General features: G+C 50.8%; 1 protein-coding gene across 1 annotated transcript in view; it reads right to left on the bottom strand.

Annotated features, from left to right (window-relative positions):
- CHRM2 (cholinergic receptor muscarinic 2) overlaps positions 1-735 on the bottom strand; it is an 89,180-nt gene extending 88,445 nt beyond the window's left edge. The window contains exon 1 of the mRNA XM_015629127.3: positions 44-735. The gene's annotated coding sequence lies outside the window, so the exon portion shown is untranslated. The remainder of the gene's footprint in view (positions 1-43) is intronic.
- Positions 736-4,870: the final 4,135 nt, after the last annotated feature.

Raw genomic sequence — 4,870 nt, 5'->3', positions numbered from 1 at the left:
AGAGAGAGAGAGGAAACGTCAGTAAAAACCAAAGCTTTCCTACCTGTGATCCAATTAGCAGAAGTTGCATCTCATCCCGCTGCAAGCGGCTGGCTGGAGCGGCCCCGGCCGTGGCGGCAGAGGCATGCGGGCTGAGCGCCGTCAGCGCCCGCAGCCAGCGCCTTTATCGTCCTCTTCCATATCTTCCACCAGCAGGGAGGGGGGCTGGGCCGGGGGAAATACAGAGCACTTGGTACCGTGATAGTGGGGGCAAGGAATAACAGGTTGGAAGCTTTAAACGAGGGGTGGCATTGTCCGGGCTGATGGAGTTTTTGTCTCCCGCTCCCCTCTCGCCCTCCCACACCCACAGGCACACACTTTACACACACACAGCCCCTCGGTGGCTCTAACCCTCGGAAGTCGCTGCTGCAGTTCAGCCAAGCTGAGCTCTCTTTAAAAAAATAAAAATAAAAAAATAAAATATATAGAGCAATAATGCTATTAAACCTGGCTTAAAGGTTTAGACAAAACTGGAGTAATTAAAACCAGGTGAAGCCGGGACTCGTGAGTGAGCCGGTAATAATTCCTACTTCCCCCAGAGCTGGTGGGGAAGTGAGGCTAAGCTGGCGGCGAGCGAGGGAAGCGGGGTGCCTAGGTGAGCATCTCGGCTGGCTGAGTGTCCTTGCTGCGGCTCTGGGTGCGCTCGCTGACCGCCCGGAGCGTGTGCGGGGGTGTGTGATGTGTGTGAGTGCGAAGTGGGCTCGATTAGCTGCAATGGCAAGGCAATTTCTGCAGAGAACATTTACAATTTTCTTTCAATATGACAGGATTAGTTGCTGTTGAAGGCTCTCCTCCAATAAGATCGCGCTGCTCTCTGATTTGGTGGCTTTGCTGAATAGAAATTACTGGTTCTTGTTATCTCTCAACACACTCTCCAGTCTTCCTCATCAGGCACTCCCCTCTTTCTCATCACAAGTCTTTATCTACAATTTGCACATCAGAACCACTTTTTTTTGCTTTTTTGGTTTTTTTTCCCAATTACCTCCTCCCCATCTTTCCCTGTAATACTGTCCTCTTTATTTCTGGTTTTTTTGTTATTATTTTTATTTAATTTTATTTTTTTTTGCAACTCCTTGATAGCTGTAAGTCTAAAGCAATGTATGGGAGAGAAGAAAGAGAGAAAGAGATCTTGTTTTTAGATTATTGCAGTCATTGGAGGCTCTGCACATTGTGGAAAAATGGTGTTACACTAAATCCAGTTTCTTAAACTGATTATTGTCCTGAAATTTTCATGGGGAGAGGCTTCCTTCGCACTATGACAAATAAATTAGGGAAAACAGATACATTCTGAGAACAAGAGTTAGTTCTCATCGGGTGTAAAGAATTCCTCTTTAACTAATAGTCTTTAACTAGCCTAAGAAGTATTCACCTTGCTTAAGGAAACTTGACAGTTCTATGGACATAATCTAGATATAAAAATCTTTAGGTTTTCTTTGTTTTATTTGCCTCTCTCCTGGACCAGAACTGATTTGTGGTCTGAAGTTTGTTTTTTCCCTTGGGATAGGGCCTGTTGGAGTGGGAAGCAGGAGAGCAGAACCCATCTCATCTATTGTCCAAAGACTAGTAGGGGGGAAGTGCTCAGTGCAGAAAAGAGAAATGGAGGCATTTCTTTATGAAGGCAGTCCAGGCTTTTGGCTGCTGCCTCCCCTGCCCCATCTCTTGTCTTGAAAGGCTGAAGGAGCCACAGCCCTCCTCTCCACTCTAACCACTACTTCTCCAAATATTCCAAATATTGGCCTGAGATTGCTCCAGGAAGAGAGTTGTCTACATGACTCAAATACAAGTAGCTGCGGCTCCTGGAAGGTTCTTTGGGGTGGATTTTCCCCAAAGAGGGTGATGTGCCTTCCAAGTAGGGCTGCTGCCTGGAAGGGCTCAAGGCCAGGCTGGATGGGGCTTGCAGCAACCAGATCTAGTGGAAGATGTCCCTGCCCATGGCAGTGGGGTTGGAATTAAATGGTCTTTTATGTTCCTCACTACCAGCTAATTTGGAGATGGGGAGCTCTGAGTTTTGGAGGTGCTTGTCCTTCAGTGTTACTCAAGGCTGTGTTTCTCTACCTGAAGGTGCTTTCTCATGATTTAAGGGCTGGATTACTTGCAGCTCTTCAGGAGCATCAAAGCACCTGGGACCTGACTTCTGCTCCTGGGTTTCTCAGCTTTCACAGAAAATTTTGCCTGGACTTCACAGCAGGTTGGAAGACAGCTATCCAGGCAACTCAGATGATATTTGTTATCGGGAGGTTGGAAGTATTCCATCAGCACACTTCAGCTCCATGTGATTGCTCCATCCCAAGTGCCAGGGCAGGGGACAGGCACTTCCACAGGCTGGGTGCCCTTTCCTTTGCCAGACAGAGCCTCAGCCCCGGCCGGCTCCTGCACCTCCCATGGGTTGTCTCTCAGACCTTGGCACTTAACACACTTTAACATTCACTAATCAGGATGATCAGCAGCCTCAAAAGTCACAACGCCTGCTTCTTCTTCCCCTTGTTATTATCATTAGCGTCATTTTTTTCCCCCCTCCCAGCGAGTGTTTGATTGTGCGCGTTGATTTCTGGAGATTTAATTAGAGTTCAGTCACTGCGAGCACGAGTCAGCCCTTCCCACCGTGGGGAGCAGGGAGTGGGTGGCGGCCCTGCCCTGGGATGACCCCGGCAGCACACGGCAGTCCTGGGGACTCCCCAGGCTCCCCTGCAGACAAGGACAGAGCCCCGGGGATGGTTTCCAGCAGCACGGCTGCTCTGAAGGCAGGAGGTAGCTCCGAGCTGGCGCTGCACAGCTGCAGGGGGCTCCCCAGTGCCACGCTGCTCGGCGCTGGAGGGACATCCTCTGCCGCGCCGGCCTCGGCCGAGCGGGGAGCGCCGTCATCTCCCAGGGAAATAAAAGTCCTGAAAACCCCTGGAGTGTGACCCTCACCTCCTCCGTGCCTTGTCTGCAGCCCGCCCGGGGAGAGCGGAGATTCCCCGCACCGCCACTCGTGTGAGCGGCGCTGCCTTCCCGAGCCCGGCTCTCCATCAGCCTCGGCAGATACATCCTGATGGCACCGGGGACTCCGCGGTAACTGGCACCTTTTACGTCTGACAGAGCATCCGTCATTACCGGCTCTCCTCTTGATAGATCTACGTGCTAGATACGCCTCCTGAGGGAAACAATGCCGCTTCTGAGCTTAAAACGTTTAAATCCCATCCCCCGACCCTCCCACTCCCCAGCCGCCCCAAAGTCCCCTCGTCCCCGGCTCGTGAAAGAAGAGGGAGGGCGAGAGAGCTGAGTCCTTTACAGCGCGCTGACTGTGGAGTTAAATTCCTCGTAGAACCACAGAACAAAACACTCAGCCCTTCGCTGGGAGGGGAAATAAAAAAGGTTGGTAAAAAAAGAGAGTATTTGCTCATGCTGAACTTCCCCTCCCGCAGAGGGACCGGGAGTCGCTCCCGGGGAGCGCAAGCAAAGACATCAACTTTTAGCGAGGCTATTTCCAAAGGAAACCGCATCCCTACCCAGAGATGCCGAGTGATCTCTAGTGTAACTTTGCTGGGGGCTCTCCTTGTTTTTGGCTACACGTCCCCCAAATGGCTCCTTCTCCCGGCGTGGAGCTGCCTCGTTGGGGTGTGCTCTGGCAGGATGAGTCCCCTGTCCCCATGGATTTATAGCCTGGGGGGAGGGAGGAGCAGTGTCCCCGGGAGCCACTTCCAAAGGGAGCTTTTTATTCTATTTGTAGGGATGAGCTCCTTCTCCGATTCAGCTCTCATCTGCACCTGGGGGTCACAGAGATATCTGCAAAAACTCAAGATTCTCTCAAGGCTACCAAGGGGCTGGGTGGGTGATCCCCATACTCCCACGGCTCTTATTTCCTCTTATTTCCTCTTATTTCCTCTTATTTCCTCTTATTTCCTCTTTCTCAGCCTCCCTCCACACCTGTTTCATCCCATTGCCGCAGGATTAGTGCTAGAAAGTGGAATGGGAAAAGGACAGGCTGTGACATCTCTCTCACAGCCAGAGGTCCTCACATTCACCTGGAGTCAGGGCAGATGAGAGCTTCTCTCCTGGTAGCCTCTTCCTATCCCCAGATGGATGAGGATGGAGCAGGAGTAGCCCAGCTCCTGTCGATTGTTGTTTCCTGCTTGCCAAATTTCCTAGGAGGAGGGAAACAGGGAGGGTGCACGCTTAGATGTGCAAATGCCCAGTAGATGGGGATCTGATCGATCAGCTCCCTCCCAAACTGCTCTCCATGGCTTAGGTGACTGGCTTCCCAGCCAGCACACAGCTTTCTTGGGAGACTGAGAGAGAAAGCCCAAGAACAGCTGGCTCTGCTAACCAAAATGCTTGATTTTCCTTCAGAAGGTGTGGTCCTCTCCCCGGTGCCTGCTGGAAGTGGACATGCCACCTCTCCGGGGAAAGAAGTGGGTCTGAGAACCGTGTTTATTGAGAGCACCTCTTCCCTGTGAGGTTTTACCAGCAGTTTTAGGCAAACGGGACTGGGAAGAGCAGGACAAAGCCGTAATTTCTCTGTGGAAGAAAACACCAGGAAAACAGGTTCTTAGTGCAAATAATGAAAGGCCCTTGGACTTGTACATTTATTTACCCCCATCCGTGCAATAGATAGCTGAGTTTAATGTACAGGGGAGGCAGGTGCCTGAGAGATGATGGGAAAATGCTGGTCAGAGTGGGACAATGGAACTGCAAATCATCCTGACAGTGTGGAACACAGAGAGCAAGAAGAAAGAAAGGAACAAATCCAAACTGAGACAAAGGCAGGCCAGAATCTGTGCAAATAAATTCCTAACAGATGCAAATATGAGGAAATTAAATGAGTTCAATAAACTGATGGTCAAACTTTTAA

The sequence above is a fragment of the Parus major genome, chromosome 1A (assembly GCF_001522545.3).
Source record: "Parus major isolate Abel chromosome 1A, Parus_major1.1, whole genome shotgun sequence".
NCBI lineage: Eukaryota > Metazoa > Chordata > Aves > Passeriformes > Paridae > Parus > Parus major.
The sequence above is the reverse complement of the archived record's forward strand: the minus strand, read 5'-3'. Positions and strand labels throughout refer to the sequence as shown.